The 12630-nt window shown below is 49.4% G+C and overlaps 1 pseudogene; it reads right to left on the minus strand.

Moving 5' to 3' along the window:
• Positions 1-538: 538 nt before the first annotated feature.
• Positions 539-1105, minus strand: LOC125528183 (non-specific lipid-transfer protein 2P pseudogene; annotated as a pseudogene).
• Between the last annotated feature and the right edge of the window lie 11525 nt (positions 1106-12630).

A 12630-nucleotide genomic window follows, 5' to 3' on the forward strand; every position in this document is an offset into this window, starting at 1 on the left:
GGCGCTAAAGCTCCGTTTTCTACTAGTGGTGTTGCCCATGTTTACAACAGTCTGGTGTGTTATGAAACAGTTAATGTCAAGTGGAAACTGCCTATTAAAAGCCTGTTCGGCAATCCACCGCTCCAGGAAATACGAGAATCTACGGAGTATCCCTTTCTTCACTCCGTATTTTCAACTGAAGCTCGGGCCGCTCCGGGAGCGGAGTCGTGCGGAGCGGCGAGACTCCGAACAGGCCTTATGCACTAGAAACTCCCACTTTGATGGCTTTGTTGTAATTGCCGGGTAATGATGCGGTTGAAACATCTGCTTTATTGTTGTAATTTAAAAGATCAGTTATGCCTTATAACACCTAAAAAGGGTCATGTGTGTGGAATTTTAGCTTTAACTTAAGCAAATATCGGCCAACTTGAGGCCTTGTAATTCGAATCATGAGAATTTAAATTTTATCAAATGTTCTTATTTTTCAGGTTTTCTCAGGTACCTGTATACGTTGGATGCGTGCGGTTTGAATTTCTCATCCCAAAATCCTAGTCCGGTCGTCGAAAAGAACAACATCCTTATTATCAGCGAATACCAGTTATTAGCAAAAACAAACGGCGAGCACATCCATTGCGCTCGTATCTGTTATTGAAATATATCAAATCCGGACGGCTAATCACTAGATCAACACACACCACATCTAGCACACTTTTTGTGCGTACATGCATACACCATGTTTCTACTGCGGGCAGGTCGGGATGGGGATGCCGCAGGAGGCGAGGGTCTTGCGGGCGGTGGGGCTGTTGATGTAACCGGAATACGCGGGGTTGCTCGCGTACTTGCAGAGGCAGCCTCGCTGCGCCTTCAGGTTCGTGCAGCACGACGCCGACGGCTCCGCCCCGCCGATGATCGCCGCCGCGCACACGATCAACTTCCCCGCATCGCAGTCCTGTGCTGCCACCGACGGCGGACCGACCACCACCAGCGCTAACAGCGCGCACATGGCCACCGCCGCCACCCTAGCCATGGTCTTCGATCTAGGAGTAGCTCCGACTTCTCCAAACACGACGTTCTCCGGACTCGGGTATGAGTGTCAGATCGATGCAGTTGGTGGCACAAGAGGAGCGTTGCTCGTATTTATAGGCGGGAAGGGAGAGCGCCTCAAGGAATTTGGTAGGCAATGCGTACCGCGTGAATTCTGTGCTTAGCTGTGAAGTCTTTGGAGTATACACTTCACCTCAAGCGTTGCCCGCGCCAGAAATCCCGCGCTATTACTAGTAGTACTACTGTGCCATTTTTACCTCCAGACATTATTACCGTACATATAAACCTGGGAGGCATTCATTGGTAGTAATGATAATTGGAAATGGATACTTTAGGCTGGTCATAATAGGGAGGAACTTAGGAGTAACATCACACACTCCAATACAACTTTACTTATGTGTCACATATTTAATGAAGAGAGAGGTGCTTATGGTAACTAGCTAAGTTACCGGAACATCACACATTCCAAGAAACAATGAGTCTATAACCTAATAAATACATTGTTGCATGACACTACATAGATGTTCCTACCCACTGTAGAGGTAGTAACATAGTCTAGGGAAGTGTGTAAGTTACTAGACTATGTTCTCGCCCATTGTGACCAGCCTTAGGTGGAACCTGTGATTACGGACAGTCGGCAACGCATCATTAATTCTGCAGAATTGCCTCACATATGGGATGATTTTTTTAGGTAATGTTTTTCTATAGGTCGAGCTACATGGAACCTCTTATCTAAAGCCCTTCATCATTATTCTGAGATCCGTATTCTAACTAACTTGTAACAAGAAGATTTCTTTTTTTATTTCTCTCAAATGAAAGAACATATGGACTTCTAACTTTGCAGATCAAACAAACTTTACAACTTCAATGTGTGAAAAAACTTTCAGATTTTTTGGACCAACATAAATATACAAAATGAGGATTTTTTTGATTAAAAATAATTTTTAGCATTTTAAATGCATGAAAAAATCCGAATGTTTTTTCCCACATAGTAATTAGAATGTCTTGTTGTCCCGCAAAGTTTGAAGTTTATACGTTGTTTCATTTGAGAGAAACAAAAATGACAAATGTGCCCGCATGGATCGTGATTTTTTTATATGCGTACGGGATGCTTTTTTTTACTTCGATGCCTTCTGAGGAACAAGTATTATGTCATATGTATGTGCCAAGTAAAGTCTGTCTTAAACCTTATAGACTCATCCGATCCATGAAAATCGAACTCTCTATGTGCCAGCTCGTCTACAAGGTCTGCACGACCCCTCCCTCACGACCCCCGCGGCTCCAACCCTAGGCGACACGGGGGGAGATCGCGTCGCTGGCCCTAGGACTCCTCTCCTCAACCCCTCCCTCCTGCCGCTGTCGGAGATCACGTCGGGTGAAGCCTATGCGATGGGCTGAGACGACAGTGTGGGGCATTCTCCTTTGCGCGGTGGCGGAGAACCCCTTTGGTGGAGGCGACGACACACATCATGACAATGATTCGGCGACAAGGAGCGGCGGGATCCCGGCCGTGGGCGTGGCAGCGGCGATGGCGGAGGCGCTCCTGTGGTGGCGGCGGCTGGATTCACGAATCTCGCCTGGCCCAGATGGGCTTGGGTGGGTTGGCGGCTCAGTTCTCCAGCGACAGGCAAGCGTGGTGGGTCTAACGGCATAGGCTGCTTTGGCACCATGGTGGTGTCGTGGTCGGTCAGGCAACAGCGGTGGATCTGTTTCGTCCAGTTCTCGGCAGAGATGGCGGTGGTCCATGCACGAGATGCTTGATGGAGTCTCTTTTAACAAATTTGGGTGAAAACCTGGTTTTGGCTAGCTACCAAGGCTGATGGTGGCGGCGCTGTTCTGTGTCGTTCTCTTCTTGAAGCATCGCCGTGGAGAAATTCTAGGCCACTATCTGCTACCTCCGGGGGAAACCCTAGATTAGTAGATCAGATGACATCGGCACTCTTGTGTCGATTCACCCCCTTGGGGGCTTCATTCTTGGAGGTGTACATGGGCTCGAGGGACCAGTGGACGACATCTTTGGTGGAGCTGTGCTTCAACTTACACATTTATGGCGATGGATCTCGACGGTGTGGCCCAGTGGAGACTCGATGTCCAATGCACGGAGATGGACTCGTGCAGGAGGAGGACGCTGTCTGGCGTCGTGGTGACGTTGACGAAAGAGAGGCCTGACAAGGTCGATGAGTCAGTATCTACTTTGAAGATATATCGATGGAAGACAGTGGTGACGACCTATGAGAGTGCGTCAGACCGGTATGTGCCCCAGACCTGGTATGTGCCTAGTTTGGGACCTCCGGCTTTAGATATTAGGCTTAGGTGAAAGGTCTCGGTATTCGGCTAACACTTGCTGCACCCCTTCATCAATGGATGATAGTAGCGACATATGTTGCCAAGATGGCGACTTCAGACATATTGATGTACTACTTTATGAATAATTAATAAAGTGATTGCATGCATCTTCCAGATGCAGAGGCCGGGGATCATCCTCCTTTTCTAAAAAAACTCCTCTACAAAGGTTTTGGCGAATGGTATGCCAAGGAGGAAGATTCTAAACTCTTGTGGGCTACGACAAGGTGACCCACTATCCCTGATGCTCTTCATTTGATCATTTTTTTGGAAAAGGAGGCTAAAACCCCCGGGCTCTACATCAATCGATGCATACATCCATTATCATTTTGATCACGGAGCCGCTCTTGAAACAAAGGTTTCCATGTTTGCTGACGATGTGATGATTTTCTTGAAGCCAATGGAACTAGAGATGCAAATGTGAGCAGCCATCCTACAAGTCTATGGAGTGGCATCTGACCTCCATGCCAACTTGACAAAGAGCCACGCGCTGCCAATTCCGTGCACAAGGAGATCATGGATACGATATGCACGATGCTTGGATGCCCGATAGGAAGCTTCCTGTGCAAGTATTTGGGATTGCCATTGTCCATAAGTAAGAAAACGGTAGCTGATAACCCACAAGTATAGGGGATCGCGACAGTCTTCGAGGGCAGAATTTCACCTAAATTTATTGATTCGACACAAGGGGAGCCAAAGAATATTTATGAGCCCTAGCAGTTAAGTTATCATTTCAACCACACCTGGGAATATATATTTCTGCAGCAGAGTGTTTAGTTGCACAATAGTTTGATAGTTTTGGTATTAGCAGTAACAACAACAATAGCAACATGAACAATAACAGTAGTAATTTGTGATGATTGTAACAATAGTAACAATATTAACTTATCAAAGATTAATATAAGAAAAGCGTAGGCATTGGATCACTGATGGATATTTGTGTTGGATGGCATTCATCACATAACAGTCACAACCTAGACCGATAGACAACAGCTCCAATTCATCAATGTAATATAGGCATGTATTCCGTATATAGTCGTACGTGCTTATAATAAAACTTGCATGGCATCTTTTGTCCTACCCTCCCGTGGCAGCGGGGTCCATAAGGAAATCTAAGAGATATTAAGGCCTCTTTTTTAATAGAGAACCGAAACAAAGCATTAACACATAGTGAATACATAAACTCCTCATACTACAGTAATCACCGGAAAGAATCTCAATTATTGTCACATTGGGTTAATCATAACACGTAACAGGTGCATACAATTTGCAAGATAGGATCAAGAACTCAAATATATTCATGAAAAAATAGAGGGTTCGGATCTGGAATCATGGCACTCGGGCCCTAGTGACAAGCCTTAAACATAGCAAATTCGTATCAACATCAATCTCAGAACACAATGGATACTAGGGAGCAAGCCCTAACAATTGACTTGATTACATGACAAATCTCATCCAACTCCATTAACGTCCAGCAAGCTTACGAAAGAATTACTCACTTCCAGTGGTGAGCATCATGGAATTGTTGATGGAGGATGGTTGATGATGACGACGGGGTCGAATCCCCCTCTCCGGAGCCCGGAACAGACTCTAGATCAGCCCTCCCGATGAAGAACAAGAGGTGGCGCTCGGCTCCGTATGGTAAAATGCGATGAAACTTTCTTTCTACTTTTTCTCTCCACGAGACGGTATTTATGGAGTTGGAATTAGGGAAACTGGAGGCTCGTGGCACCCACAAGATCACAGGGTGTGCCCTGGGGGTGTGGGCACGCCCCTGAGCTTGCGGCGCCTGGGTGGCCCCCTCCTGTAGTTCTCTTCACCAATATTTTTTATATATTCTGAAATTTTTCTCCGCAAATTTTCAATTCAACCCGAGAACTTTTATTTCTGCACAAAAATAACACCATGGCAATTCTGCTGAAAAAAGTATCAGTCCGGGTTAGTTCCATTCAAATCATGCAAATTATAGTCCAAAACAAGAGCAGAAGTGTTTAAAAAAGTAGATACACTTGGGACGTATCAACAACCCAATTTGATGGTCTGGTGGCTCAGCTAGCGGCTCACTTGCCCGCATGGCATACGGTGATGATGCCCAAGAGTGTGCGCCTCCTTCTAATGTAGTCAGTTCTATGTACCATACCTTCCCTAAAAAAAATTCTATGTGCCATACCTATTCACTCAATGCTTGTGTTGGACATCCCCTTGAAGACTCTGGCAGCCATGACCAAATATATGTAGAGGGTTTCTATGGCGCGGCAAGGCTCAAGCTGGAGGTAGACACTGTGTGGTTGCATGGGGATTCGTTTGCTCACCGAGATGGGCCGCGACATTGGGCATCCCGAACGTCAAGTGGCTCAACATTGCATACAAGCCCGATGGCCATGGCTACAACATTCAGACAATTCACGACCATGGAATGAGTTCACTCTAAGTATACCAGTGGAGTCTCTAGCCCTACTCAGAGCAGTGGCGCATATGACACTGTGTGATGGTGCGACCGCCCTGTTTTGCGAGGATAGGTGGGTCTTTGGATGGTGAGTTCAAGAGTTGGCTCCTCAGATTTATGATAAAATCAATGCTCGGATTCAGGCAACAACAACAGTTATGGATGGCCTCCAAGACATAGCTTGGTCAAGGGATGTTGAACCGGAGATGGATTAGTTGCTACAGGAGTACTTTCATGTTTGGGTTCCGGTGGATTAGGTTCCTGTCGGTGTCAAAACCGGCGGATCTCGGGTAGGGGGTCCCGAACTGTGGGTCTAAGGCGGATGGTAATAGGAGGCAGGGGACACGATGTTTATCCAGGTTCGGGCCCTCTTGATGGAGGTAATACCCTACGCCCTGCTTGATTGTTCTTGATGATATGAGTATTACAAGAGTTGATCTACCACGAGATCGAAGAGGCTAAACCCTAGAAGCTAGCCTATGGTATGATTGTATGTTGTCCTACGGACTAAAACCCTCCGGTTTATATAGACACCGGAGGGGGCTAGGGTTACACAAGGTCGGTTACAAAGGAGGAGATATACATATCCCTATTGCCTAGCTTGCCTTCCACGCCAAGTAGAGTCCCATCCAGACACGGGATGAAGTCTTCAATCTTGTATCTTCATAGTCCAACAGTCCGGCCAAAGGATATAGTCCGGCTGTCCGGAGACCCCCTAATCCAGGACTCCCTCAGTAGCCCCTGAACCAGGCTTCAATGACGATGAGTCCGGCACGCAGTATCATGTTCGGCATTGCAAGGTGGGTTCCTCCTCCGCATACACCACAGAAGAGTTTTGAATACAAGGATAGTGTCCGGCCCTGCAAAATAAGTTCCACATACCACTGTGGAGAGAATAATATTTCCACAAATCTAATCTGCCGACACGTTTTGACAGCATGACATCACGCCATGGCCCGGTCATTATTCGAACCATTTTTCTCAACCAGCTTCGCACATAACGCGAGGCGATTTTCTTGACACGTCTTGTCAAAGCAGAGATCGTGTCCCCCTTATCATGGGATTCTCATCAATACAAACGTGGGTAACCCAACCGTGCCTGTTGTGACTCCTAGATCTTGGGCAAGTCCCAAACGGCCACGAGGAGGACGCTTGATATTCACCCTCTTTATAAAGGGGACAAGGATTTTTATTTTTTTCCCTCTCGTGCTCAATTGAATCCTTCCCCCGCCTCGAGTTCTAACACCCAAAGCTCAGGTCAGGTGCTTCGGACCTTCAACTATGTCCGGATCCAACCTTCAAGGTCGGTGGATGCCTTCCTCCATCACAGAGGAGGACATCAAGAAGTTGAGAGAGGCCAGATATCTGACCGCCGAAATTTTGCATAGGCTGCCTGCCCGAGGGCAGGTCGTCCCTACTCCCGAACCCAACGAGAGCGTCGTGTTCATATCCCGCTTCCTCCGAGGACTAGGCCTCGCTCTGTATCCCTTTGTTAGGGGGTCTTATATTCTATTACGGGCTGGATTTTGATGATCTGGCCCCGGATTCCCTTCTTCACATCTAGTCATTTATTGTCGTATGTGAGGCATTCCTCCGCATTACCCCTCACTTCGGCCTGTGGCTCAAGACCTTTGATGTGAAGCCGAGGATGATCGAGGGGCGGCACGCAGTGTGCGGATGTGCTTTAATAAGCAAAATCACTGACGCTCCATGGCCAGAGGGTTCCTTCCCAGAGGTGTCCGGATTGTGGCAGCGGTAGTGGTTTTACATCACAGCTCCCCGAAGTGCCAAGTGGGTAGCTGCCCCACCTTTCGCTCAGGCCCCCCCGCCGCAACTGATGTCATGGATCAGCAGGGGGCTTAGCTGGGGTCCAGCAAAGGATGTGCCAATACTGCAGAGCCGTATCCGAGATCTCTTCGAGAGAGATTTCAGTCTGGTTATGGTAATGCAAGTTATGCTAGTTCGTCGAGTCCAGCCTTGAAACGCTGGCCCCTCCGCATGTGGGAATTCAATCCGGAAGGACCGCGAGCTACTCGGCATTTCCTCGGCATGACACACGAAGAGATGTACAAATCGTTCTTCGGACCCCAAATAGAGTGTCCGGACACCACCGAGGATGTGGGTCTGAGCTGCAACCGCCCCGCTGCCTGACGAAGCTATGTACCTAGGGTAGGGTCATGGATCTGTCCAAGATGCCCTCCCCAAGGACATCTCTAAAAGAACCAGAAGCAGTTGGATAGAAATCATCATCCACTCGACCATGAAGTTAAGTCCCACTCGACAGCCTTGAAGACACTCGGCCATGCGAACAACCATTCGACCGTCAGAAGATGTGAAGACACTCACTCCGCAACGGTCGAGATTTAAGTCATAGCTTTATGGTCATTTATAGCACTTTACTCTGGACGTTACCAGTAACGCTCCTCCTTTATGAACATTGAACCCTGTGTAACGGAGGGGAGCTGGGGTCTTGGCGCACTCTATATAAGCCACCCTTCTCCTCTGGGACAAGGGTTCGCACCTTTTGTAATTCACACGCGTATATCCAGTCGACCGCCTCCGGGCTCCGAGACGTAGGGCTGTTACTTCCTCCGAGAAGGGCCTGAACTCGTAAAACTCGCGTGTACAACTCCTCCATAGCTAGGATCTTGCCTCTACATTCCTACCCCCTATTCTACTGTCAGGTTTAGAACCACGACAGTTGGCGCCCACCGTGGGGCAGGTGTCTTAGCGACTTGTTGGAGAAGTTGCAATTTTTCTGATCCCCTTCATCATGGTTCCAGGCGGAGGTTTGGCTGAGGGCCGTGAGATCCGTCTCGGCGCGCTCGTGTTTGTCGCCGACGACTCCGCTTGGCTTCAGGAGGCTCCACTCGACGTTGACGCACTCCCCGCCCGCGGGGCGACGCACTTTCACGCATGCGTCCGCGGCGTCCTCCTGCGGCAGCCATCGACTCAGTATCAGTCGGCTCCAGCAGCTTTCCCCCTCCCTGCGGCCCGCCGGAGCAAACATTTCGGTCGGTCGAGGCTTCAGCGGTGGGTGAGGCATGCGGTGGCCCGCCAGTCGGCCACCCCTCAAGTCGCGGCACTCGAGCCCGACGAAACTCCTATGGCTTGTTCGATCTGTCGACTGGCTCCGTAGAGACCGCGTCCGAGTGCGACAGCAGCGACCCAGCGGCAGAAGTTTTGATGGTCAATGGACCACGCGGTCCTCCTGGCTTCACCCGTGAAGACGAAGGTGATGGGGATGGTGATCCATCGCGCGTTCATGAAGAGTACCGCCCCGAACCCCTCTCTTCGCAGCAGAGGGAGGAACTTCGTCGCCGGAACATGGATGCACTGCATACTCCTATAGTTGGAGAAACCCCTGAGACCCAGGCCTTGGAGCAGGTGTGCTTAGCCAACTTGGCTGAGCGCACTTGACTGGAGAACCTCCAGCGCGCACTCGACGATCGCGCTCGACAACGTGCCCCCGAATCTAGTCGACGCCAACTTTTTCCACCTCCGACTCAGGTATACCGAACCCTGATCAAGAATCTAGCAGCTGCTGCCCGGATAGCGGAGTCGATCCAACCTTCCTAGTCAGAAGCTGGCCGAGGTCTGGTGCAGATCCGAGCTTTGCTCCAGGCGGCGGGAGAACAGAATACAGCCATATCTCAATCGCAGAATTAGTATCCATAGCAGATTTGTGGTTGCGGACACAGTTCAGTCGGCCCACAGCCCAAGATCGCCCCCGAGGCGTGAAGGACATGGAGATCGACGAGATCAGTACAGAAACCGTGAGCAGTATGATCACCTAGTCGATCACAATGATCATCGTCGAGTGCCCACGCCTCCCCCAAGGAGTGGGTCGTACGTGCCTCGGCAACATGAAGACATACGCCTTCACAGTGTTGGACGAGGGATTCCAGTTGACCCCAGGGAGCCAGGCTTTGACGCGAGATCTATTCTCGTTCAGTGCTTGGTCGACACAAACAGAGCTCACCGAGAGGGCCATGACAGGGATCCGCAAACCAGCAGCAGGGTGCATGCTCAGGTCCAGAGTGCTTCAGCAGAGCCATCAGGGCTGTAGTGATTCCCCCCAACTTCAGGTTGGCGACTGGAGTCAGTAAGTTCACTGGTGAGTCCAAGCCTGACACTTGGCTTGAAGACTACCGAGTGGTTGTCCAGATTGGTGGCGGCAATGATGAAGTGGCCATGAAACACCTTCCTCTGATGTTGGAGGGCTCGGCTAGAGCATGGCTGAATCAGTTGGCACGTAGCAGTATTTATACTTGCGAAGATCTCGCCCGAGTGTTTGTCAGAACATTCGAGGGCACTTGCAAACGGTCGGCAGGTTTGACAGAGTTACAGTGTTGTGTTCAGAAACCGAATGAAACTTTGAGGGATTATATCCAGAGACGGATCACCCTGCACCACACGGTGGATGATGTGTCTGATCATCAGGCAATTTGTGCCTTTAAGGAAGGTGTCAGGTATCGGGAGTTGAACCTGAAATTTGGTCAGACAGGAAATATGACTCTGACTCGGATGATGGAGATTGCCACCAAGTATGCCAATGGTGAAGAAGAAGAACGACTCCGGAGTGGCAAGCACAAAGCAGTCGCCCATGAAGCCGAAGGAGGAAACTCTGGTCAGAAACAGAAGCGCAAGGCCGAGCCAGCTGCTCCTGGTGAAGCCTTAGCCGTGGTTCAAGGAAAGTTCAAGGGGAAGCCCAAAGGGCCGTGGAACCCCAAGAAAGTAAAAGATCAAGATGGAAATGACGTGTTGGATCTGTCGTGCCACATCCACACCAAAAAAGATGAAGAGGGTAATTTCATTTATCCGAAACACAGCACTCGGCACTATCGACTCCTAATCCAGCAATTCCGAGAGAAACAGCCCAAGGAAAAGGAGAAGGAAGTAGACAAGGCTGAGGGTGAGGAATAAGATGATGATGGTTATCCCCACGTGAATTCCACTCTGATGATTTTTGCTGACGTTGGGAGCAAAATTCGATTGAAAGTCATCAACAGAGAAGTGAACATGGTCACTCTGATGACACCCAGTTATTTGAAGTGGTCACAGACTGCCATTACATTCAACCAGTCTGATCATCCAGCGCACATAGCCACCCCTGGGAGGCAAGCACTGTTGGTCGACCCGGTGGTCGAAGGCACCCGACTGACAAAGGTCCTGATGGATGGTGGCAGTGGCCTGAACATACTGTATGCAGAGACGTTGAAGGGAATGGGCATTCCGATGTCCAGGCTCAGTGAAAGCAATATGAGTTTCCATGGGGTCATTCCAGGCAAGAAGGCTGCATCACTCGGCCAGATTGCTCTCGACGTGGTTTTCGGTGATTCCAAGAATTACCGCAAAGAAAAGTTGACATTTGAAGTTGTGGATTTCCAGAGTGCCTATCATGCCATTCTGGGCAAGCCAGCTTATGCACGTTTTATGGCTCGACCATGTTACGTGTACCTCAAATTGAAGATGCCTGGTCCTAAAGGGGTGATCACTATCACTGGTAATCGGAAGGCAGAAGAGTGCTTCCAGAAGGGTTCAAAGATCATCGACGCATAGATGGCCGTGGCAGAATTGCAAGAATACCAGATTCAGCATTCCGAGTGATTTGTTGCGGGCCAAGAAGCCAGCCACAGATTCAGCATTCCAGTCGTCTGGTGAAACGAAGTCGATTCAAATTCACCCGACAGACCCCAATGCTGCTCCGACTCACATTTCAACCACACTCAACTCCAAATAGGAAGAAGCGCTCATCCAGTTCCTCCGTGAGAACTGGGCCATCTTTGCATGGAAACCTTCGGACATGCCGGGTGTTCCTAGGGGACTGGTTGAGCATCGTTTGCGAGTCGACCCAAAAGTGAAACCAATCAAAGAACATCTTCGACGGTCCGCCATACAGAAGAGAAAGGCAATCGGTGAAGAGGTGGCTCGGCTTTTGGCAGCTGAGTTTATCGGAGAGATTTACCACTCCGAGTGGTTAGCCAATGTTGTCATGGTCCCAAAGAAGGACGACTCACTTCGCATGTGCATTGACTTCAAGCATATCAATCGGGCCTGCCCGAAAGATCACTTTCCTCTCCCCGCATCGACCAGATAGTCGATTCAACTGCGGGGTGCGAGCGTTTGTCCTTTTTGGACACCTACTCCGGGTATCACCAGATCCGTCTGTACGGACCCGACGAGATAAAGACAGCTTTTATCACCCCGTTTGGGTGCTTCTGTTATGTCACAATGCCATTCGGTCTGAAGAACACTGGAGCCACATTCATGCGGATGATTCAAAAGTGCCTGCTCACTCAGATCAGTCGGAATGTGGAAGCATACATGGATGACATTATGGTCAAGTCACGTAAAGGTTCCGACCTACTGACTGACCTTGCTGAAAACTTTGCCAACCTTAGAAGGTATCATATCAATCTTAATCCATCAAAGTGCACGTTTGGAGTTCCGGGCGGAAAATTACTCGGTTTTCTCGTTTCCGAACGAGGGATCAATGCTAACCCAGAGAAAGTGGGTGCTATACTCCGAATGAAATGCCCTGTGCGTGTGCATGATGTCCAGAAGCTTACTGGTTGCTTGGCCGCCCTAAGTTGATTCATTTCTCGCCTCGGTGAAAAGGCACTGCCTCTTTACCGACTGATGAAGAAATCAGATAAGTTCGAGTGGACTCCTGAAGCTGATGCAGCATTTGCAGAGCTAAAAGCCCTGCTTTCCACCCAGCCGGTGCTTGCTACCCCAATCAGCAAAGAGCCTTTACTGCTTTATATAGCAGCCACTGGACAAGTCGTCAGTACATTACTTACGGCCGAGCGGGA

Source organism: Triticum urartu, chromosome 1A, assembly GCF_056163025.1.
Source record: "Triticum urartu cultivar PI428250 chromosome 1A, HENAU_Tu73, whole genome shotgun sequence".
NCBI lineage: Eukaryota > Viridiplantae > Streptophyta > Magnoliopsida > Poales > Poaceae > Triticum > Triticum urartu.